We start from the raw sequence: 26765 nt of genomic DNA on the forward strand, positions 1-26765 counted from the left end.
GATGGAAATACTGCAATATCAAGCACCACCAATGTAAAAAACAACCAACTAAGGTAAACTGCTCCAAACTTGATAGCAGAAAATATGACTTCAGCAACAGAGTTGTCAATGCCTGGAATGCACTACCTGATTCTGTGGTTTCTTCCCCAAATCCCCAAAACTTTAATCTTAGACTGTCTACTATTGACCTCACCCCATTCCTAAGACATGCATAAGCACAACAACATGCCTACTGTCCCTGTCCTAATGTCCCCTTTTATTCATACCCATTTCATGTAATCATAATCATGTTCTAATTATATCTGTTATCTAATACATGCTTGACAAATAAATAAAATAAAATAAAATAAATAAATAAATAAAAATAAATGCACAGCACAGCTGCAGTTATAACTGAATAGCTGGGATGCAAAATAAACAAAGAAGGAAAAAAGCCAAACAGTGTGCCACCAAAATGGAAGATCAGACTGGAAAATAAGAATAGCAAGTTGAGGCAAGCAATTTCCATGCCCCATGGAAATAACATCAACAGTTTGGATGAAGAAGATTACTACAAATAAGTTACAAATAACTTAGCATCTTTCAAGCTGGCAACAGAAGTCTGGATAGTGGACATTAACATACCTGGAGACAGCAAAATATCTATGGAAATTCTCAATCATCCAGGTCCTGGTTGTCCCAAAAGTGCTTTTCCCAAAAGGCTACTGGACTTCCTTGATTTTTTTCTTTGAAAATATTTTGCTTCTCATCCAAGAAGCTTCTTCAGTTCAGAAGAAGTTTCAGAACTGAAGAAGCTTCTTGGATGAGAAGCAAAACATTTTCAAAGAAAAAAAGAATAAAGTCCAGTTGTCTTTTGGAAAAAGCACCTTTGAGATGAGAGGATAAACTGGAGAAATTCACAAAATACAAAGATCTACAAATAGAAATAAAATGACTATGACAAAAGAAAGCAAAGATAGTAGCAATATTAATAGGGTACATGGGGTGAAATCCCCAAAGAACTAGAACATCATTGGCATTAACAAAACCACCATCAATGGCAGTTCTACCTGGAACAGTTTACATCCTTCAGTGATAGCTTTAATTTTATTAAACAACAATATTTGCCTATCATAGGTTATTGGGAGGGACTGAATAGTTGGATAACAATGCTAAATTCAGTTTAAACATCTGTCTGACGATGTGACCAAGCAAAATAATGATAAACCTAAGATATATTGTCTTTCTGAAAAAACACCCAGTTTTTCCCCTCTAATGTTTGAAGAAAAAAATACTCAGATTAGAACCATTCTAAATTTTTAAAAAAGTATTATTGTTGTGTTTAAAGTTAGTAGCTTTGTTTCGATAAGTGTAATTTATTTGAGAGAACACTGCCCTTTTCCAATATGGATTAGTGATACTTCTTTCCCTTTGGTAAAATCAAGTGGAGAAATGATACTCAAAATCTCTGAGAAACATTTTTCATGTAGTACAACACATTTTATACTCCATTTCTTTTACCAAGGATCCTTAATCTTTCTTCATTTCTGCTGGATGTCCACAGTTCACTTTTCATGTATTTCCCCTAGCAAACAAGATAAGGGAGAGTTATACAGCCAGAAAAAGTGGCATTTTCACAAATTATAGTAGTTTACACAGTTAAATCTACTTTGAAATGATGAAGATCACCGCTTATCTGGATTTCCCCACTGTTTGCCTGTTCTAATGCACTCTTCTACTCTTCATTGATTGAGGCTGCTTTTTCTTTACTATATTACTTTGATTTCTAATGATCCTTGAGTGTTCACTACTGCAATGTCAAGTAATCAATCATACTTGGCTATTATCATGCTAATAAAATATAGAGATAGTGGTATCTGCAGCGGAAATCAAGACAATAGAATGACTTAAATAACATTGTGCTGCTGCAATACAAACTTCACACCTTCCCCATGTGACAACATGTGCAAACCTCCAACAGTGCCCTGCTTTGGTCCTTTTGACAAAAGCAGAAAGCTGCAATAAACATTCATGGATAAATAAAAATATTAGTTTACTATTATTTTACACTATTTATATAATAGCTTTCCTTGTGAAGGTCTCTAGATGATGGTTTTGGTGTGGTGTCTGGCTGGACAGAACCCATTTCTAGACAGGACATAGAAGATGAAAAATCCACTTGTCATTGTGGAATCATCCAGCTTTGTTGTCTCTGAACGGTACATTTTCTTGGGTGAAGTCTGATATAATTGACTTTCCCAGAAAGAACCCTCTCAACATTGTCATGACTTGTTTTTATTATATTGGTAGCTTGTTGGAAATAAGTTAATTAGCAAAGGCAGCAAAACTGACTGGCATGGAACAAAAGTCAATCATAGTTTCTCTCCTTCATTGTGAAAAGCAGAAAATGTTTGGACTGTTGACTGTCAGTGCAAGCTTGGCAGATGTTGACTTATTGTAATGTAAAGAGACTCAATCTGCCCTAGTCATGTGCAGTATGTAATATAATATGTAGGTCATAAAATTTGACCAAGAGTGCATATTGTTAAGCTGATATGTTCTGAGTACAATTAAAATAGTTGAAATATAAGTTGATCTTCCACTAAAGTTATGGCTTGGGGCTGGTCACATTAATTAATACTCAAAGTAATATTATCCTAGGCATCCAAAAATAGTTCTTTAATAAAGTGACAAAACCCATCAGCTGCCTACTTATGTTAATATCAATAAGCCCATCTTATAACTCAAGTCCTATCCATTCATTCTATTCCATTCATTCTAATCCATTCATTAAATTCACATAGAATTTAAATTAAAAATTTATCGATTGTCTATAACAGGGATGTCAAACTCACATCATCATGGCATCACATGATGTATTGGTAGTTTTTCCCCCTTCTCTAAACTGGGTGTTGTTGTTGTGGTTCGCCGGCAGCCTGTGCAGATGGCAGTGGAATCAGACAGTGAGGAAGAATGGGGACCAGGAGTCCAGGAGTCTGGAGAGGACTCAGATGAGGGTCCTGCGTCCAATGCAGAAATAGGGCCAGGACCAGCTGGGAGTGGGGTGCTGACTCCAGAGCCTCCAGAATCTGGAAGCAGCGAGGCCAAGGAACAAGGGGAGCCTGCTCCCAGTGTGCGTGTGTACAGAGCTGCTAGAAGGCAAGAGCAGCTGAGACAAAAGGGGCGACTCAGGAGTAAAGCTTGGAGGTGATTGCCCTTCCCATAAGGTATAAAGGACAGGCAAAGGTGAAGAAACCTTTGTAGGAAGCAAAGTTGTTCATTCTGTTCAAATTAATTCTTGAAGTTCTCTGTGGACTTTGTACTTTGGTTGGTTTTTTTTTTTTTTTTTTTATAATTCATTTGGCACTCTAATTGTTGGCAGCAATTCAAAGGAAAGAAAGGTGAGTGCTTATCTTGAAGGGACTGTTTGGGACTCATTGCCAGCTGGGAATGAACATAATTCCCAGTGTTGAAATAAAACAAGTTGTTTTAACTAAGTGTGTGCTTAATTATGGTCTCAGGAAGCCTTGGTCAGAACAGGTGTGGACATGGCCAGCATGTAACATAACCTGGCCCATGGGCCAGGAGTTTGATAGCCCTGGTCTATAAGAATCCCAGGAGCAATAGGAAATAGGAATATCTGTTTGTTTTCTGAAGCATTTTGGAATCATCTGATTAAATTGTGACTTTGAAGCAGACCATGATATAATAATTTAATCAAAGTTTTATTGAGTCAGCCTTTCAAAGCTTCAAACTTAGGGATGTTATATGTGATAGTGTTATATATGATTTTAACACAGTGGGCCATTCAGTCATGTAGTGTCCATACACACTACTAGAAAGAATGATATCTCATTCAGTTGTTTAATTAGTGATCTCTAACATATGATGTCCTGAAATAATTAATTCACTTAGAATAATTTATTGTTCTTTAAAGTTACTTGTAGACCTCAAATTGAACCTGATTTCAGAAAAGCAGATGTTTTTTTTTAAAAAAAAAAAAAGTTTCCCTTACAATGAAGAAACAATTTGAAGTATTTTCATCCCACTCTGTCAGAGGAAGAATTTTTTTAATATAATTATTGTTTGTTAACGCCCATATTTAAGCACAAACAGTATGATCAATCAGCAAGAGTACCAATTAGTGTTAGCTTTGATTATAGTCTTTCAGTAACAATTTCACTCCTTAGGAACTGAGCTGAAACTTCCATTTCATTTCACGTAACAATTTCAGTCATTAGGAACTGAGCTGAAACTTCCATTTCATTTCACATACACAATGACACCAAATAATAATCAGATGGGTTTGTTGACCTTTATGTAGTACAAAAGTAGAAGACAGTGAAATATTATTAGCTGGAATTTGTTTCACAAGACATATGGTGATTTGCATAAACTCATATTTACTTTACTAAGTGTTTACTTAAGCAGTATAATATTTCATTGTTATGTTTTATCTCAATAAGCAGTATGATACTTAGAAAGAAATTTGTATTGGAAACAAAAATGTCTACCATCATGTTAAACAAAAAATGCAGTCCCAACTGTTTCACATATTTTGAAAAAGACTAAAGATGACAAACTTTCGTGTACCACGTATGCTTTCATGCAATGTAATAAATAATTCCTGGATATAAAAATTGATTCATCCAAATATACTCCTAGCCACAAAAAATCAAACCTCTGAACAAACTCTTCTACTAACTATTGAACTTATCATGAATTCATAAATAAGTGCTTGCATTTATTCTCCTAGCGCTAGGACAGAAATTATTTTTTTAATTCAAAGGTCAACTGTTAATCTCAGAAAGTTCTTGGAGTTCACATTTACTAAATTCCATGTGAGTGGGCTCCAAAGGTGCAATTATAATTTTACATAAATATTTTTATGTAATTACATAAACACTCACCATTCAGATGCCATTTTCAAAACATTTATAAAAAGCCAAGTTTGACTTCTGGGGGTTGCTCCAAATGGAAACAACCTCTCAGATATGATTTGGCATTTCCTTTTTCTGGGATTTTTCCCCAACTGTTCAATCTATGCAACATGGACACCTAAAATAACATGTGTTTGCAACGTATGCATTCAATTAGCAAATATTTACCATGAAATGAGGACCGAGCTTTGGATTTATATTTGTTTTCATCCTTAGCATAAATTATAAGGGTCTGTAAATGGGCTTTGTCTCAGGCAAGATGAAGTGGCTCTGGATTTTAGGCCCTGCACTCCATCCTGGATTTGGAGACTTGCATAAGGGGACCTCCCTTAGAGTCATTGCTTTTGCATGAACAGCAGATAGCCAGGAGTAACTTTGTAAATTCTATCTTGTGTGCCAATTCCACCCATTCTTGGATTGGAGCAGTGGTGGGATTCAATTTTTTTTACTACTAGTTCTGTGTGCATGGCGTGGCTTGGTGGGCATGGCTTGGTGGGTATGGCAGGGGAAGGATACTGTAAAATCCCCATTCTCTCCTCTCCCCGTTAACCTGCTTTCCAGCTCCATTCTCCTGTGCAGGGCAATAAAAGAAGACCCAGATGATCAGCTGGGACTCGGGAGGGAGAGAATAGATGGGGGCAGGGCCAATCAGAGGTGGTATTTGCTGGTTCTCCGAACTACTCAAAATTATCGCTACCGGTTCTCCAGAACTGGTCAGAACCTGCTGAATACCAACTCTGGATTGGAGGCTCTGCTCATAGTTACTTATTCCTTGGTCACCTCCTGCTTATATTACTGAATTGTGCTATACACCTTTGAAGAACATTCAGAAACTGTAAATGATCCAGAATATGGCATCTCAGGTAATTATCAGTGCATTATACTGTGCCCAAATAATACCACTACTTTGCAAGGTGCAGTGGTTTATTTATTTTTATCTAATTTATGTTCACTCACAATCAAGTAACTCTGGACCGCATACAACAGAATATATATCCAGTATATACCCAGTATACAGAATACCCAATAGGAAACATCTAATACTTCTACTTACCATCAATAAAGCCTTACCAGCACAAAACCAACATTTCCTTTAATTGCCTATTTCCAATTGTGTCTGCATGTCCTGTGAGTTCTGAAAACTGAACATTATTCAGGTTTCCTCTATGATGTAGTGTTTCAGTATCTAACGCAACCTTGAGAGTTTTCCTTCTCTTTCATAGCACTTATCCTCTGGAATAACATATGCATGAGATTTGCACAGGTTCTATCCTGTTGGCCTTCTAAATGGAATTTGTCCCCACCCCCCTCAGCACTGGCCAAGATGTTGGCTAGTCTCATCTGGTAAGTGGTTTGTCTTTTACTATGTTTGAGCTCAGCCTTATTGTGCTGTTTTATGTTCTACTTTCAGATTTTTTTTTATGTTAATTGTTTCATTGAACATTGTTCATGTTTTAATCCCACATTAGCAATTTACAACTTGGGCAGTCATACAAACTACAAAATCAAATAATCCTGAACAAATTTTAAACCTCAAAAATACAACTCAAGACTTGTAAAAGGTTTCTATTCCTTGCACAAGGAAGCTGGTATATCAAAAATCCCCCCCCCCCCAATTAATGCTGGTTGGAACCTTGGGAACAATAAGTATATATTACTTTTAAACTATTCCACATAAATATACTATTTTTCATAATGCATAAATAGGACTATGATGACATGAGCAAATTTCCATGAACATTTATCTTCAAACCAGATTTATGAACAATATTCCAAAAAAAAGGGCAATTACATACTTCTTAAAATTAATTGCCAGGTGGTTTAAATTTGATTTTGTAGGAATATAATGACTTTTGACTTTACAATATAAGTTCTACAATAAATGAGGATTTAAAAAGATCACACCTACTAAACTCACTTTAAAGTAACTAAGGAAGGAAGGAAGGAAGAACAAACCAAAGCAATGGTTTTTGAATCAGGAATGAGTACCAACAAAAGAGAATAATTTTGTTTTAAAGAGATAAACTATATAAAACATGCTTTAAATGTAGCAACACATGGTCTAAACAATATGACTCATTTTTAATCTAAATTATATTCCTGTGGATTCAGATAACTAGCCTGTTTCTCTGCTTTACTGATGGCAACTTTTGACATTGCAAGAAATTATTTCACTGGACAATTTATATTGTGATTAGGTTACTATTTTCGGTTTACTGTCCTCTTAAAGGGTAAAGATGGTTTGTATATAGAACCATGCAGTAAAGAACAGGGAGATCAGGGTCATCAATATGTGACAAAACAGCAAAATTCATATATTCTGAACATAAAAATTATTGATGCTGGTTAGATTTAAAAACATGGGCTAATATTTCCTCCAGTTCCTCCCAGGCTGTTCTATACTTCACTGAGCAACTGCTTACCATCTTGCTTCATCAGTTAGAATAGGCCTTTTAAGGAGAGAAAGGCAATAGAGGTTATTGTCTGGAACCTATTAGATGGATCAATATTTCCCATCCAAAGCATCAAAACATATTTAAAATAGAATTGTAAGTTCATTCAATAGTTGAAGAATCCCAACACATATCAAATTGCTGGCTGCTGGGTTAATGGACAAGAAATAATGGACTCCCACCACCCCACCAAAAACACCAACAACTATACTACCCAACAATCATTTAGTAGAAAGCAAGAGAGTATGCAGGAGGATGGGAAATGTTCCAATAAACCTTCTGATGATTAAAAATAAGTGCTGCTACAGAAATCTGAGCAGCATAGTAATATTTGTCATGCTTTCATGCTGGATTTCTACCTATCCATGTTGAGGTCTAAACTTTAGGACAATATTCTATCAGTCACTTCTGAAAGATGGAATCTGACAAACAACTAACTTTGAATTTGATAGTGTGTGTTGCTGAATACACTAAGAATGACACATATTTGATTAATTCTTGCCCTGAACATATGTAGACCAGCCTGAAGTCCATGTCAAAGAATGCATTCTGAGTCAGACAAAGCTGCTCACATGAGTACTCCATCTAAACAAGATGAGTGGAGATAAAAATAAAAGAGGCAATACCAGGAGTGGCTGTGATCCAAACAGAGCTAATTAGGAACACAGTTGGTGGTGTAAGAAAGGAGGGGGTGGGACAGATGGTGCTGCTTTTTTAAAAAAATAAATAAACACTTCTCTGACATCAGCTATGACAGCCAAAAGCTAAACCACAAAGGATGCATATATTGCAAGGCAGAAAATGTCCCCAACAAACTGAATCATCACTGATTCTGTCTGTTTCTAACTTTCTATTTTTTTTCCCAGCAGCCTGCCTTCAGCTGTGCATGTACTTGCAATTTATGGCTGACCTAAATAATGTTACATCTCTGATTTCTAACTGTACATGGCTTCTTGTGTTGTTTAACTAGAAACGCCAATGTCACACTTAGAATGAAGCAAATAAAGGGAAGAATTATTGCACAAATTCCTTTGCTCTCTTTGCTTTAATGAAACTTACACTAAGTCCTCATTAATGAATAAGCAATGTCTCCTCCTCAATATATTTTATAAGGTTCCTGCCACAAGATAACTACTTTCTAATGTTGGATAATAGTAAGATGGGCAACATAAACCAAAGAGTTTAACACTCTGTCATTTGGCTGCCAAATTTAATAGGCTTGGCAAAGCAGATGGACAATCAGTCCAGCGTTCTCTTCTGCTACTCAAAGCTTACTAAAAAAAAAAAAAAAAGATCATTGCAAAACAGTCATTCTTTGATGGAATAGATACAGTGATCTTCCCCTTGTAAAGGAAGATCAATGTAAAAAACCAAATGAATAAAAACTACAACAAATTTTGATCAAGGTTCATGGATCAAATAAAGTTACAAGTGAACCAATGCCTACAGACAAAGACATATCCCAGTGACTATGTAAATGGTGATACAAGCGAAGTCTAAAACAAAGTACCCACTAAAATACAAAGTTGGTATTAAAAGAGACAAATTCTTTATAGGTGGAACTTAAATAGAGAGATTTGGTCAGTGCTGGAAAATAACTGATGCTAATCAGCTGCTTCCCAATTTAGATTCTTCTGTCGCACCCAAGCACTCCTCCACCTTCCGGATTTTTCACATGAGGAAGTACCATTTCCGGGATGTAGATGAGATTCTGGTACAAGATCTAAAATGGTATGGCCTGAATCTCAAATGCTAATGCCACTTCCCCTCTATTGTTTGAGTTGGAACTTTCTGTGCCTGACTTTAGTTGCCTTGTCTTCGTCCTCCTTCTAACTGAGAATACCAGGGAAGTGATAATTGCACTTGAAGCTACTATTTACTCAGTGTAAAAACAAACAACAAATGGGATGATTTAGCATAAATAAATGATTCTGCTTTCTTGTGCTATACTACAACAAATTAAACATTAAACAAATTATTCAATCTGGGATATTATTTGTATGTGGTATGGAAAGCATTGTTTCTGTGTGCTTGTTGGCTGTTCCTTAGACATCCCCTATTTTCTCCTTTTAATCACATAGTTAAGCATATCACACTATTGGGAGGTGCCTGCCACTTTGGAAAGACAATAGTTGTGCAATATTTTGGACACATAGTAGAGAATCCATATCAGTAGAGCTTTTTATGTACTTTCTGACTAGAACAGAAGTGTCATAATAGAGCAATAATTTGGGTTATCATGAAAAAGTCATACAATTGCAGATGCAACGTGCAATTAACCTCACCTCTAGTCCAAGCATGTCAGCAGAGGTGGTATTCAGCAGGTTCTGACCAGTTCTGGAGAACCAGTAGCAGAAATTTTGAGTGGTTCAGAGAACCGGCAAATACCACCTCTGACTGGCCCCGCCCTCTGCCTTCTGAGTCCCAGCTAATTGGCTGGGTCTTCTTTTGTTGTCATGCACAGGAGAACGGAGCTTGAAAGCAGGTTAGTGGGGTGGGGTAGGGTGGGAATGGAGATTTTACAGTATCCTTCCCCTGCCACCAAGCCATGCCCACCAAGCCACGCTCACAGAATGGTAGTAAAAAAAAATGAATCCCACCACTGCACGCCAGTGACTTTATTGTCAATTAAAGGCATACTTTCCCCAAAAGGTGTTGTTGTTGTTTTTTTTTACTTTCCTCAATGGCATAATCACAGCTAGTTGATTTTTTTTTTCTTAAGTGTTTTTTTTTTAAAAAAAAGCAAAACAAAACCAAGAATATTATAGAAAAAGCTTGACACTTTTTTTTTATCCCCATACAAAGATTACATGTGCAGCAAGTTGTAATCCTTGGCTTTGCATTATTGCTTTGCAGGATTAAGAAGATAAATGTTCATTGCTTTTAATCCTCCCCATGATTTATGAGGCTCTGGGTAGCCTCTCCCCACCCCCTGAGAGTATATACAGAATATGTGGCTGTTCTATCTGTGGCTTAAATTACAGATAAATCTGTGAAGTAAATGGAAGATTGTTGTCCTCTAACAGAGAAGCTTCCTTATGTCTCCTGCAGTGGTCCCCTGATTGCCACAAAGAATGTTATTTCTTTGCTTGGTTATTAAGATCTTGGGGGAGAGAGATTCTATCAGAGTAGGTAGTATTATGAGGCCTTGGATGATCACTTGTCATGCTAATGTGAAAGCAACATGGCTATAACAGCAGCTGCATGAACTCATGAGAGAAACAGTTGAAAGTTTCTGCTTCTATCGTTGCACAACATATTCAGAGTTCTTGCTCATTGATGGGGTAATTAAGAGTTAAGCAAGATGTGCCTAATGTAAAGAAAGCATGATACATCAAACTAGTAATCACACCATTTTATCCTGGATTAGCCTTCCATTTTGCTTCCTGTTGTAATTGCATCAGGTAAAGGTAAAATGTAAAAGATGCACTACGCCTTGCTTTTCTTAAAAAAAAAAAAAAAACAGTAATCAGCCTAGGTTGCAAGAATAGAGCTTTCTAAATTGAAATTTACCAGAATTAGTTGGAAATTCTGGGAGTGTGAAATCTTGCAAAGTGCAGCAAGTTGAAGAGATGCATATAGGTATCCCTAGCTTGGATACTTAGTTTAGGCCAATAATTGTGCAGAACAGCATATCTATGCTGAGCCTTCCATAGTTCCTAAAAAAAAATCTGAAATATATTAGATTCATATCAGGTAGTCAACAAATCAACACTAATGAAAGGAAAGTCCAATCCATTTTACAAATATAAATACCCACTGAACAAAAGAAATATGGCAATTCCTGTTTTGATTCATCCCTCTAAAGATCTAACTTTAATTTGCTTTCATACCTTATGTTGATGTGTCAATAGGAATTTTTTACTTTTAGGACAACCTCACAAGAATGAGAAACACTAATAATGAATTTGTCAAAAAAAAGTTACTAAAAGAAAATATTACATAATAAAAAGGTGGCCAATAAATACAAATATTCACAAAAAAAGTGTACTTTTAAACTTTTAATGTGAATACTAGCCAACAATTATTTATAAAAAATGATTGACACAAGTAGAAGGTTAACTAAATGATATGTGAGTCTTCAGTTATTTAGATATAGTGTACAACATCATTCAGGAAAATGCCATCAGCTGGTAGATGTTCCTATTGATGATGGAAATGCTATATGCCTAGAAAAACCAAGCCATGGAAACCCATAGGAAGATGGGTTTCTCTCATCTTCACTAAAGGAAAGGAATATATATCAGAACCGGCTGCCATGGTGGAAATTGGAATGTTCTGCAGTACGGAGAAATATATAGATCCAGATGCAAAGCTTTTGAATTTTATTTTTATATTTACATTTACTTGAAAACATACACTTAAAATATACTTTCCTGTTACTGTAAACAATGGTAAAGGAGAATAAATAGCATAGTTACTTTGCTGGTTCTATGGATTTACCTTTAACCCTACCTCCAACAGCTACAAGTCCTTAAATTCTATTACATATTATTGGATATCAATTAAGATACAAATAAACCCATCTATAAAAATTTCTATTGTTTTGAAGGCTTTTCACTGCAGAATTAATTGTACAGGTGAAACTCGAAAAATTAGAATATCGTGCAAAAGTTTATTTATTTCAGTAATGCAATTTAAAAGGTGAACCTAATATATGAGATAGACTCATTACATGCAAAGCAAAATAGTTCAAGCCATGATTTGTCATAATTGTGATGATTATGGCTTACAGCTCATGAAAACCCCAAATCAACAGTCTCAGAAAATTAGAATATTGTGAAAAGGTTCAATATTCTAGGCTCAAAGTGCCCCACTCTAATCAGCCATAACACCTGCAAAAGGTTCCTGAGCCTTTAAATGGTCTCTCAGTCTGGTTCAGTAGGAATCACAATCATGGGAAAGACTGCTGATCTGACGGTTGTGCAGAAAACCATCATCGACACCCTCCATAAGGAGGGAAAACCTGCAAAAGAAGTTGGATGTCTCCAAAGTGCTGTATCAAAGCACATTAATAGAAAGTTATGTGGAAGGGAAAAGTGTGGAAGAAAAAGGTGCACAAGCAGCAGGGATGACCGCAGCCTGGAGAGGATTGTCAGGAAAAGGCCATTCAAAAGTGTTGGAGACTTTCACAAGGAGTGGACTGAGGCTGGAGTCAGTGCATCAAGAGCCACCACACACAGACGGATCCTGGACATGGGCTTCAAATGTCGTATTCCTCTTATCAAGCCGCTCCTGAACAACAAACAGTGTCGGAAGCGTCTTACCTGGGCTAAAGAAAAACAGAACTGGGCTTTTGCTCAGTGGTCCAAAGTCCTCTTTTCTGATGAGAGCAATTTTGCATCTCATTTGGAAACCAAGGACCCAGAGTCTGGAGGAAGAATGGAGAGGCACACACTGTAAGATGCTTGACGTCCAGTGTGAAGTTTCCACAGTCTGTGTTGATTTGGGGACCCATGTCATCTGCTGGTGTTGGTCCACTATGCTTCATTAAGTCCAGGGTCAATGCAGCCATCTACCAGGCGATTTTGGAGCACTTCTTGCTTTCTTCCGCAGATGAGCTTTATGGGGATGCTGACTTCATTTTCCAGCAGGACTTGGCACCTGCCCACACTGCCAAAAGCACCAAAACCTGGTTCAATGACCGTGGGATTACTGTGCTTGATTGGCCAGAAAACTCGCCTGACCTGAACCCCATAGAGAATCTATGGGGCGTTGCCAAGAGAAAGATGAGAGACATGAGACCGAACAATGCAGAAGAGCTGAAGGCCGCTATTGAAGCATCCTGATCTTCCATAACACCTCAGGAGTGCCACAGGCTGATAGCTTCCATGCCACGCCACATTGAGGCAGTAATTGCTGCAAAAGGGGCCCAAACCAAGTACTGAGTACATATGCATGCTTATACTTTTCAGAGGTCCGATATTGTTTATGTACAATCCTTGTTTTATTGATTGCATGTAATATTCCAATTTTCTGACATTGTGGATTTGGTGTTTTCATGAACTGTAAGCCATAATCATCACAATTATGACAAATCATGGCTTGAACTATCTTGCTTTGCATGTAATGAGTCTATCTCATATATTAGTTTCACCTTTTAAGTTGCATTACTGAAATAAATGAACTTTTGCATGATATTCTAATTTTTCGAGTTTCACCTGTAAAAAAGCGGGTTGATGTATAGCCTGGTTAGTGGAGGTGTGTGGTTTGTTTTTTGTTTTTTTGTTTTTTTACTTTCCAACACTTTTAGGATTGTAAGAGTCAGAAAAACTTAAAAGGTGTTGGTGCATTTCTAATCTTGATTCCTATGGAAGCAACTTATACCATTGCTGTTGCTTTTCAGTACTTTGATCTATGCTGTTACAGTTTAGACCAATATTTAAGTTCAATATAAACAAATATTTAGTTGAGAAAGACATTTGCATAAGGGAACCCTTTGAAACAGGGGTGTCAAACTCACGTCAGCACGGTGGTGTCATGTGATGTATAGGGACTTTTTCCCTATACATTTCTTTTAACTAAACTGAGTATGGGCATGGCCACCATGTGATGCATCCAGCCCATGGGCTGGGAATTTGACAGCCCTGCTTTAAAAGGATGTGGGTTTTATACTGAATGGCATCTTTTTAGTGAGGGAGTATCAATAATGCTCATGCAAATGATTTGATTTCTAACCTTTTGAATGATGAGGAAGAAGAAAAATGTCATTGCATATTGGAGAAATAATATACACATTGTCAGCTGATAAAAGCTGCATTTTGCAAGTAGCAAAGAACCTATGATCTTCTGAAAGCCACTTCTATCCATTTAGCATGCAAAGCTATTATTTAAGCAAGTGCTAGTGCTTCTTTTTTTAGCATTTCTCCTTTTCAATTATTATAGAATATTGGGATAATATATTTTAAAATCACTTTAATAGAAAAGCAGTATTCAAAGCACCTCAATCTAGAGGGTTTTTTTTCCTCCAAAGAATGTTAAAATTTCTATTTTCAGAGTATATTGCTTCCAGATCCAGTGCCACATGGCACACTTTAAAAAAAACAAAAACTAAAATATACTTCAAACAGTTTATAGCACATATCATAAACACCATTCTCCAGACTCCATCTGTTTACTGAATACATACTGGCCAAAGGGGCATGCTGTAGGTTCCTTTCTTTCTTGAGAAAAGAAAATGGGGTCATAGAAGTTGACCTTAATGGATCTAGGTCTCCTCAGTCTGAAAAAACCTGCTCAACCAGGTCAGGATGGCCTCAAAGCAATAAAAGCAATACTTTTCTGCAGGGCCTTTGGAGTAGAGAGAATAATGTGAAAGTAAAAGCACTTTATTGGGACTGTTTGGGCTGACCAACATGGATGTGGCCTATGTTATTGTTATGTATGTTTTTTTTTAAAATTATGCATGTAAATTATCTGGATTTTTTGAGTAGGTGAGAAATAAATAGATGTGTGTGAATAAGTAAGTGAATAGTGCATATCTTTCTGTGTGTAGGGAGGATGAGGTGGGGATTTTAAACTCCAATACAGAACAATTTGGGAACATCTAAATATGATTTTAGTCTTCAGTCATTATTTATTTTCTACCTGCAAAGATGAATCCACATTCTCCAAGATCTCAGTAGGGTAATTTTAGGTTGTCATGTCCTGAAGCAACGAAGTCAAAATGATGGTCTGCCAAAATAGAAGAAGGAAGACAAAAGGACTTACTTAAAAGGATAACATAGAGAAATAAAAGTTAAAAACATTAATTACTTTACAAGAACTTTGGAACCATGTCACAATTACTCTAAGTAATGTTATGGTAAACTTAAGAGATGATCCACTTCACAATTAAATAACTTAATCTATTCAGCCTCCCCCCCCCTCAAGATTCATCTTCCTGGGTAGTTTCATTTGGTCCAGGAAGCCCTCCTGTCCCTGCTCATTTGGCTCAAATCAGTGGTGGGATTCAAATATTTTTATCACTGGTTCAGTGGGCATGGCTTGGTGGGTGCGCTTTGCATGCATGCACACACTTTGTGTGTGTGCGAGTGCCAAATATGCACTTTGTTCAGGCGCAGAGGCGTTTGCGCATCACTGGTTCAGTGGGCATGGCTTAGTGGGTGCACTTTGCATGCATGCACACACTTTGTGTGTGTGCGAGTGCCAAAAATGCCCTTTGCGCAGGCGCAGAGGCATTTGCACAGGCACAGAGGCGTTTGCACAGGCGCAGAGGCATTCTAACCTCTGCTGTGCCACACAAAGCAGCTGCGCTTCAAGTTCAGAGGATAAAGGTTAGGATGGGAGCCCGGGCGGGCAGGCAGGCCCAATAGCAGAGCAGCAGCAAGAACTGGTTCGGTCTCTGCTGCTCATGGCTGCTACCAGCTCGGCAGAACCAGGCCGAACCAGTAGAATACCACCACTGTTGCATTTTAAAAGAACCATTTGTAGGTGTATATGTAAATCACCTGCCGGTTCTAAGTAAATTTTGCTAGTCTTTATGTGGGATATTCTTTGCACTTCTTTCAATGTTGCTGCTTGAAAAAGCCCATACTTAAGATTCAGTGACAACTTTCTTCTTTGTTAATTGATTTAATATATTGTGATTGCTATATACAATCACAATTTCATTTTTCTTTGATTCTGGAATCAGTGGAGACTTTTTAGTACCCTTGAAAAGAATAAGGTTTCTTTGGAACTTAATAGGGCAGAAGCAGAAAACTAGAGTATTGGCCTAGACTACTCTAGCAATTTCTAAAAACTATGAGATGTTCTTAGCCTGTGGGTATAATCTCCAGCAGTTTGCATTGTTTTATTTTAATTATCTTTTATCCTGATGGGGAAGGGAAATAAACATGCAGTGAATCTTTTTTCAAAATTACCTCATAATGATTTGGAATCATTACATGATGTGCGTAGAAAAAATTCTATAATATCTTTCTAGTAACACTTAGGAAGGCTTAAGGGTTTTCTTTAGTCTCTATTTCAAACGGAACCCATCTGTTCTGCAATTTTCAGCTTAATTTACACTTTAGAAAGCAGCAGCAATCTTTCGAGTTGTATACATTTTTCTATGCAGTTTTCTATGTACCTCTCCCCAAATTTCATGGTTTAATATAACAATATGTTTGGGAAAACATAGAACACTTTGAGAGATCTTTGATTTAAGATAGATAAATTATATATATATATATATATATATATATATATATATATATATATATATATATATATATATATATATATATATATATATATAGATATATAGATATATAGATATATAGATATATAGATATATAGATATATAGATATATAGATATATAGATATATAGATATATAGATATAGATATAGATATAGATATAGATATAGATATAGATATAGATATAGATATAGATATAGATAGATAGATAGATAGATAGATAGATAGATAGATAGATAGATAGATATAGATATAGATATAGATATAGATATAGATATAGATATATAGATATATAGATATAGATATAGATATAGATATAGATATAGATATAGATATAGATATAGATATAGATATAGATATAGATAGATATAGATATAGATAGATAGATAGATAGATAGATAGATAGATAGATAGATAGATAGATAGATAGATAGATAGATAGATAGACTGACTGACTAACTGACTGACTGATGGAGACAGAAAGACAGACATTATTTTATTATTTGTATCCTTCCTTTATTATTATTTTTTTCAAATAATTCAAGTTGGCAAACATATCCAACAACCTTCCTCTTCCTATTTTCTTGGAACAACAACCCTGAAAGGTGGGTTGCTATGAGAAAGACTGATTGACCAGCTAGATGCAATGTTTTGAAGTTGAAGAAGTTTTATTGTCATGACTTCGTACATAATATTTGGGGATCTAAATAGATGTATATTTTCCAGAATTACCCAGGAAAAAGGACTGATAATTAAACCACTTTGGTCTTAATTAGGATATATTCTGATGTATGACACAGTTGATCTATCTGCAACCATAAAAGTGGCAATAGCAGAAAAGTCCTTTTTGTTTTTGAGGGAGAGGAGTGGGTTGTTAGACAGAATTTTAAAATGATCAATTAATGATTATATGCACTGGGAGTAAGGTGGCAAATAAATTTTAAAATGAATGAATGAATGAAAATGAATAAAACATTATGTATGACTAGTGATTGCATATATTTCTCAATCATAAATATGAGAAAAGTGCAAGAAAAGTATCAATTCTGAGATCACAATTGTCTAACAAGTACACAATGTTTCTTTTTCTTTTTTTATTCTTGTGCGAAATCCAGAAAAAGCCAGAAAAGATAGAGCATGAATCCAATCAATGAAAAGTGTAAAATAAATACTCTTACTGGCATGAGGAAGCAGAGACTCAGTTTAACCTAGTGGTTAAAGCACCAGGCTAGAAACTGGGCACCAGGTGCAATCAAAATAATTTTGTGAATAAGACAAAGCAATTTATTTATTATTGATAACCTATTTATAAGAATCTATAAGAACCGGCAGGTATGGGTTCACTAATCCAGCCTATGTTGTTTCCTGCCCCAGAGTAACTCCATATTGCCATGCCTCTTTTCTCCATGCTCTCCTTTAGTTAGTGATTTCCCCCAAACTGGGACACCATAAATTTTAGTCCCACCTCAGCATGAAAGACATCTGGATCACTTTGGGTCAACCAGTCTCTCAGCCCAACTCCTCTTGAAGGGTTCTTGTGATGGGAAAAATAGGAGAAGGATGGAGTATTAGATATATTCACCCACTTTGAGTTATTTATACAAATAATAAAGTTGGGGTACAAATAAATAAATGAATAAATAGATAAAATTTCTCTTTTAGTGACATGTTGGAAAAATACCCTAATTCAATTTAAATCCAATGCTAGATCCAGTGGATATGATAATTACTCTTACATTAAATGTTTTTCACCTTCTAAAAAAATGCATAATTCAGTGGAAACATTTGGAGGAGTTCTGGTCAGACAAGGCCAGACAAGGAACAATGGATGGAAACTGAACAAGGAGAGATTTAACCTGGAAATAAGGAGAAACTTTCTGATAGTGAGAACAATCAACCAATGGAACGGCTTGCCCTCGGAAGTTGTGGGAACGCCATCACTTGAGACTTTCAAGAAGAGATTGGACTGCCATTTGTCAGAAATGGTGTAGGGTCTCCCGCTTGGGTGGCGGGTTGGACTAGATGACCTACAAGGTCCCTTCCAACTCTGATTATCTGTTATCTGTATAACCCAGAACACTTTGGGGTGAGATATTATTCATCTCTGGGGCACCAGATCATCGGGTCTCTCTTTATTGTGCTTCCATGAATCACATAAATGCCTCCATCCAAATGAATTGGTTACAGGGATATAAAATAAATCTGCTAAGTATTTCTGCGGAAGCAGATTTGTGTGACCTGATTGAGGAAAGATGCTCATATTGAACAGAGTCTTGTAGCATCCGTCTTTCTTTGAAAGAGGAAAAAAATTGCACAAACAGGCATTTGAAAATGCCTGTGGAAAAAAGAGCAAGTTTTAAAGTTGCATATGCAATATCTATATATGGGGCTACCATTTTATCAGAAGTGGGTTGTGCAATAAAAAAATTAAATCATGGAAATTCATATTAAGAAAATGAACATAGGCAATAGACATATTTAAAAAGGATCTTAAGGGAGTTTGATGAAGTTTACAGGATTAGCACTAATTATGCGAGACGTCACAAATGCCCAAGAGAAGTCCATATACAATTTGCGAGAAGGAGTGTCCAGGATATCATATATAGGGTGTCAAGAGATGAAACAATCACGTATAAAGGTAAAGAAGTCTTGATTCTCAAACAAATACCAAGAAGAATAAGAGAACAAAGACGAGACTACAAGTTCTTAGCAGTTTACCTAAATCAGAAAAGAATCCTATTTAAATGGCTAATCCCAGAGGGGATGTTAGTTTTTTGGAATGAAAGGAAAATTAAAATAGACTCCATGGAAAAGGCCCAGGAATTTTATGAGCGATTGGTAGGTCCAGAAGACCAGAGCAGTAAGGATGAACTGGAAACAAACTCCCATGAAGATCAAGGCTATCATAAGAACAGAGATGGAACTTTAGGAAATCAAGGAAATACTCATCTACATTAGGAGAGAGAAGAAAGTAGGACACATCTTCAGGCACAAGGAGAGACCTGAGCCATTACAAGACAAAGAGCTAATGAATGGGCAGATCACAATCCAATTCAGATAATATGGAAGGGTAGGAAAAAACCCAAGAAAAGATGGACGTTAAATACTCAGTTAATAAGAGAAAAAGAATACACCAACAAACTCAATTTCTTAAAGGAAAATGGTAATGGAGCAACTATGAAACAAAACATTTGGGATACAATGAAGGCAGTAATAAGAGGTATAACAATCTCTTATAACGCCAAGAGGAATAAGGAAAAATACGCCCAGCAAAACAAATTACAACAAAAAATTAAAGAATTAGAAACTCAATTACAGAGTGCCCCAAAGGATTCAAAATTGCAAAATCAGATAATAATAACTAAACATAAATTGAATTGAATTGAACAAGAGAGAATGATTATAAATTTGAATCCAACTAGACAAACTTATTTTGAGCATGCTAATAAGCTAGGGAGATGGCTATCATATAGACTAAAAAAAGGAAAGAAAAGAGATTGATATACCAGCTAATAGACGGAAAGGGGGATATACAACAGGAGATAGAACAGAAAAAAGAAATTGCCCATAAGTATTTTGAAGAGTTATATAAAAAGGAAGAAGTTAACAAAGATAGAATAAGAAACTATTTAGATGAAGTGAAGGATAAAGCAATTGGGGAAGAAATGGAAGAATTATTAAACAAAGACATTACTTGGTTTGAATTAAAATCAGCAATAGAGAACTAGAAAAACAATATAGTACTAGATGTCTTAGAATTTTACGAAGCCCACCCCAAAAAACAAATTGCACTTATGTTTTTAGATGCAGAGAAGGCCTTCGATAATTTAAATTGGCAATTTTTAATCCCAAAAAATTATAATATGAATTTAGGCACCAAATTTGAAAATATTATAACAACCATTTATGATACACAACAGGCTAATATTATAATAAACGGGGAATATACCCGCCCAATAAAAATAGAAAAAGGAGTCAGACAGGGCTGCCCACTCTCACCCCTGCTCTTCATATTATCATTAGAAACATTAGTAATGCGAATTAGACAGAACTCAGACATAAAAGGATTAAAGGTTAAGAAAGAAGAATATAAGTTGCAAGCATTTGCGGATGATATGATTTTTTTCATTGAGGAACCAATAGAAAGATGACAAAAATTGATGAATAAATTAGAATAATTTGGAGCAGTAGCAGGACTTAAAATTAATAGTCAGAAAACAAAATTAATGACTAAAAATTTAACAGAAAAACAGAAAATAGAACTAGAAGAAGTTATGGGAATATAAGTGATAAAGAAAGTTAAATACTTAGGAATATGGTTGACAGCACATTGTAAGACACTTAAGGAAAATAATTATGATAAATTGATGCAACAGGTAAAGAAGGATTTAGAAACATGGGTTAAGCCGCAACTTTCATTATTAGGCAGGATTGCTGCTATTAAAATGAATATTCTTCCAAAATTCCTATATATATTTCAGACGATCCCAATCAAAGTACACAATTTTTTTTTTGAAGAACTTAATAAAATAACTGTAAAATTTATCTGGCAAGGGAAAAAACCTAGAATAAATTTAAAGGCAATACAGGATATGAAGAGCAGGGGAGGGCTGGCACTTCCAAATTGGGAGTTGTATTATAGTGCATCCTCTTTAGTATGGTTGAAGGAATGGGTGAATTTAACCAATAAGAGAATATTATTCTTAGAAGGCCATGACTTGCAGAGGGAGTCGCATGCTTTTTTATGGGATGTAGGGAAAAGTAGGCAGAAATATTTCCATAGACACCTAATCAGAGACTCATTATTAACTAATTGGAAGAAAATATGGAAAAAACACTATTTAAAAATACCAATTTGGATTTCAACAATGGAGGCGATGATTCACCCAAATCATCTGGATATCACTAAAATGATTAACTACAAGGACCTATTGGATACACAAGGAAATTTGAAATTGCGGCAAGAACTTCAAGAGCGAGGACTAAAAATTGATCAGTGGGCATATCTTCAAATTCAAAGTAGATATAAACAGGACAAGAAAGAATTCGGAATTAATAATAAACTCCAGCAATTAGATAAAATTTTATTAGGATCAGGCAAAAAAATATAACAAAATTTTATAATTATTTATTAGAAGTAGAATTAGAAGAAGAAATTGTAAAAGGGAACATGATAGCCTGGAGTAGGAATATAGGACGTAGCATCACCATAACAGAATGGGAAAAGGTCTGGGGTAGAAATAATAAAATTACAAAATAGGTAGCATACAAAGAAAACGCCTATAAAACCTTCCTCCTTCGAGATTAGCAAAGATACACCCCAATATGAGTCTGAATTGCTGGAAATGCAAAAAAAAAAAAAAAAAAAGAGGGAACTTTTTTCCATATGTGGTGGTCCTTTACAGAAGCTCAAAAATATTGGCAGAAAATTAGAAATTGGCTGGAAGAAATGACAAGAGAACGGATCGAATTCAAACCAGAGTCCTTTCTGTTAGGGATCTTTGATAAACAAATATCAAAAAAAGTGAAATATATAATAATATACATTTTGACAGCGGCCAGATTGGCTTTTGCACAATGTTGGAAGCAGTCTCATGTTCCATCAGAGGAGATGATCATTCAAAAAATTTCAAGTTGTGCAGAAATGGACAAATTAACTTTGGCATTAAAAAATAAAGACACTTCAATATACTACAACAGCTGGAACTGCTGGTACAAATGGATAGACCAAAGATAGACTTTACACTAAAAGGCAAAAGAGGATAGGATAAATCCATAGTAGTGATACACAGATATATGTAAGGATTAGGTGTGTGTATATGGCATAAAATAAGGATAAAAAGAGGTCTTACAAACTGTTGAAGATGAGAATGTTTTTAATTGTTTTCTATTTTTTTCTTTCTATTTTCTTCTCCCTTTCTTCTTTTTCTCTCTTTCATTTATGTATGTGTTGTTGGTTTGTTTTAATTGTAAAATCAATAAAATTTATTTTTAAAAAAATAAATAAATAAAAAGGATCCTGGAGGTAAGTGTTAAAAATCTATGAAATAAATTGTGAATAAAAATGAGGAATAGACAAATTGATGTTAAATGTGTGCATATACACTACATATGCACAGTCACAGGACCAGAAAATTATTTTATAAGATTGGAGAGAGATTCTGATTCATAAAATTCTAGTCACAATTTTGGGTGTTGAATTAGTTTCTTATGCTAAGCTGTTATACAATTTTCCTTTGACTTCTGAAAGAGGCTAAATTGTCCCTTCCCTTCCCTTCCCTTCCCGTAATATTAAAATTCCTTTGTGATTTTTTTCTAGTCTAGCCTGGAGCCATGGAGACTTGCTGATTTTTACTTGGCAGTTTCCCTTGCTTTGTATTGACTTCTGAGAAATAGAAGTGATTTGCTATGCCTTATAAGAGGAGTGTTTGCATAACTGCAAAACAAATCAGTTCGTTAATTGCCTTGTCTTGATTTTGTTTTCAATCAGTTAGTTTACTTAGTTAATTTGCTTAGTTGCAGAGAAGATTAAAGTTTACATAAACCTGACTTTGTCAAAGAAGAAACTATTTTAAAGTGCCCCAAATCAATGGAAAACTCAGGAATGTGCAAGGGAAAGAATATGAAAGAAAGCCTATTGAGTACAATTATAATACACACTCAGATGCAATCAATATATGATTAATTATATTTCATTCAACTGATCTATTCATGATTGCTGCCAAAAATGGGGCTCCTGTATCAAGCCTCCCTTTCTGGATAATATTTATTATAAATGAAGACAGTTCCCTTTTTTGGTAATAATTCCATTAAAAGTTTTACGTAGAGTAAAAGATAATGCAAAAATTAAAAAAGCAAGAAAAATGAAAGAAAGCAAGCATACACACACATATTCCCTCCCTGCAAGAAAGCAACTTTGAAGGGAAACCCACAATAAAATAATAAACTCTGTGTATTGAAATGTTCATATGTAAGTTGGGAAAGCAGAGACAACAGCACTCAGGTTATGTTGCATGCAAATATTTAAGGCATTTTCACTGCAATGTACTGATACATGTTTCCTTACATACTCCTTACTCCTAATGCAAAGGGCCATGTCTGCCTGCATATTAAGGAGAAAATTTCTCTGCCTGTTTGGTATGTCCCTGTTCTGCCCATAACTCTAAAGATGAAATCAGAAGAAATCTGAGAAGTTAAGAGAAATATTATGGGTGCTCATGAAAGAAATGTCTCTGAGTGGTGCTGTAGCCTTGAGGTGGAGCTCTCATCTCACGATCAGGAGGCTGTGAGTTTGATCCTAGGTAGAGGCAGTTATTTCTCACTCTTGGCACAATGAGAATACATCTGCTGAACAAAACTTCACATTGGTGACAGGAAGGGCATCCAGCCAATAAACACTCAGCTCCATTTAGTTGCCCAGATTCCACCTCGCAAGGGATTTTGGGGTCATTAAAAGAAGATGAAAGAAATGTCTTTAATTTGAATTTAGCCCCCACACAAAGACTTTTTGTTACTGTAAAGACTTTCTAATAGTCAGTGGCCTCTTCTGAATAATGTGGGTTATGGGGTGATTTTGATAGAATGAGCACTTGCAATGCTCAACTTTTGTGGATTCTATTATGAACTAATTTAATCTACAACTCTTAAATTGATTTGCTGATTCCAACTCAATTATGCACTAGAGATCAAACAGTTCTCAAGTGACAAAAAATAATATTTAAAGACAAGTTGTTTCAAAAACACCGAGACACACCTAGATACATGTACTGATATTTTTTTATGGAATGGAGACAGATTTAGGTTAAGGTGGATATTCAATTGAAAGTTTTATTTAAATCCATATTATTAGGATGAAAACATTCCTCTATAAAATCGAACTGCATGCACTTCAAATTTAGTTAGAAAATTGGCTGGAAAAGTGATGGCAGGGAGCAAAGTAGGAGATCATTAAAAAGTACAAAAGCAAGGTCACCTTAGATGCAAATCTAATTAGAACTCTGATTGCCTAGCAACCAGATGGAGTCTAGGAAGTTTGTCCTTTTTTGTGTTAGGTTTACAATGAGTATTCCAGGTTGAATTATTCATTCAGGTTTTATTGTGAACACTAAAGTTTGCTAAGTTCTTTACTTAATGGACACAGCCAACTAATTTAGAGAGTCTACTAACATTTTGTTTCAAGAGATGTTTGTTAGTGGCAAGCTGATTCTATTCATGATAGTAACAAATGGATAATAAAAAGATGGCAATTCACCTGTAATCAACCCATAGCACAGAGCTTTATTAATATCAATTTTGTATTCTTGCATCTAATGATCCCAAGCATGATTCACTTATTAGAAATAGCCATTTATTTATCATTTTGCCTAACCTATCCAAAACACTATTAGGAAGTGCAGTGGAATAAATGATTCTATTTTTAAAAGCCCACTGCCAACAGTGCTTTAATGACCAATTTCGTTTGCAATGATGGAAAAGGGGTAAACTGCTCAGTTTGGGAATGACTGAGCCCATTTCAGCTTGAAACATCTAAACATTTGTTTGGGGAGGGGGGTGCGGAGCTTTTGCAAATTATCTTGACAAATACACAGTACTTGTCTTTTTAAAGCAATAGTTGGCATCTGAACTCACAATTCACTACCTAATAACCAACACCAACTATATTAGCTTTAAATATTCAGTCTTTTTTTTTTTTACAATTTTATTTCCCCAAAAATATTAATCAACCAAACAGATTGTTACATGGGTAAGAAATATAGCTACACTATCCTTATTTCCAAATTGCAGTTTCTTGGATATCTTTGTGGACTTTTTTTTTTTAAAAAGCCAGATCTTTATTGGGTGATCAAACAAAACAGCAAACAAAAAAAAATATTGTTCTTAGCTTGTTTCATTTTAAACGGGTATCTGCAGTCACTGGCTTCAAAATGTTAAGTATTAATTGGCTACACAAAGCTTACTCCTTTTGATGTATATGTAATGCATTAAATAGATCTTTAAAGGGGGTGGATATCACTTCTTTTCACTCTCCATTTTGAAGACAAATAACATTACTGCAAATACCCTTGCCTTTAAGAACTAGTATTGTTATAATTTAGAATATTATTAGGATGAATTAATAAAAAATGGGAAAGAACGTAGTAAAAATATTTGTAAAATTTATGATCACTGAGAGGAAAAATAATTTTATGCTCTCATAACTCATATAATTATTGAATGTTTGCAACTGTAATATTAGGTTTATTATATCAATGGGCATTTGTGTATAACCTAACTTGATTTTCTAACTGTCAACTCAAAGTAATAACTCAATAGTTGTATGTATGTATGTATGTGTGTGTGTGTGTATATACCGTGTTTCTCATATAATAAGGCCGGGTCTTATTTTTTTTTGAGCCCTGAAAAAATGGCTAGGGCGTCTTTTCGGGGGTGACTTAATTCCCCCACCCTTGCATCTTTGGGTGGGTGGGCGGCGACGGCTTGGATGTTGACCTCAGCGTTGGTGGGGCACTTCGTATTGGGGTCAACGCAGGCAGCACCATATCCAGGTGTGCAACAAAAGTACTTCCTAATGGCAAGCCCCCCCACCATTCCCCCCCATTTCGCATGTTTTAATATACGCCTTAATTTGGGGGGAGGGGCTTAATTTCATTTCATGCCTATAAAACATGCTGGGACTTCCTATTGGGGGAGGCCGTATTGTTGGAGAAACAGGGTATATATATATATATATATATATATATATATATATATATATATATATATATATATATATATGTTTTCTTAAGTTTTCGCGGGTACTTACATGTATGGTGTTCGGCTTGGTTCGGGTATTTTCCCACGTCATTGTAGTTCTTTTAAAGTTGTAGCAACGTTTCAGCAGAATCTCATCTGCCATCATCAGGCTTCTGTATTGTGTCCGTCTGTGGGTCAGACTTTTACAGTGGTTTCAGATTTAAATTTGGGGCAGCCTATTGCTGTGCCAGAATGGTTTTTTCTTCATCCTGATTGGTTGGGAGTCTTGGTCTGTGTTTATTGGTCTCGGAGTTTGCTGTGTTCTGCTTGATGGGTGTTTCTGATATCTTCTGTCTGTTTTTTGGCTCTTTTTGTATCTTGATTGATCACTCTGAGAAGCACAGAGCTGAAGACAGAAGCCTGAAGATGATGAATGAGACTTCATCGAAACGTTGCCTAGATACTTCCAATCTTACGCG

At 35.6% G+C, this 26765-nt stretch overlaps 1 protein-coding gene across 1 annotated transcript in view; it reads right to left on the reverse strand.

Moving 5' to 3' along the window:
- Nucleotides 1-26765, reverse strand: part of LOC113415857 (cadherin-12) — an 817727-nt gene that overhangs the window by 564059 nt on the left and 226903 nt on the right. The window contains exon 2 of the mRNA XM_087961174.1: nucleotides 14960-15046. The gene's annotated coding sequence lies outside the window, so the exon portion shown is untranslated. The remainder of the gene's footprint in view (nucleotides 1-14959; nucleotides 15047-26765) is intronic.

This window comes from Notechis scutatus, chromosome 3 (genome assembly GCF_049901735.1).
Source record: "Notechis scutatus isolate UNSWTSFEM ecotype Mainland chromosome 3, rNotScu1.2, whole genome shotgun sequence".
Classification (NCBI taxonomy): Eukaryota; Metazoa; Chordata; class Lepidosauria; order Squamata; family Elapidae; genus Notechis; species Notechis scutatus.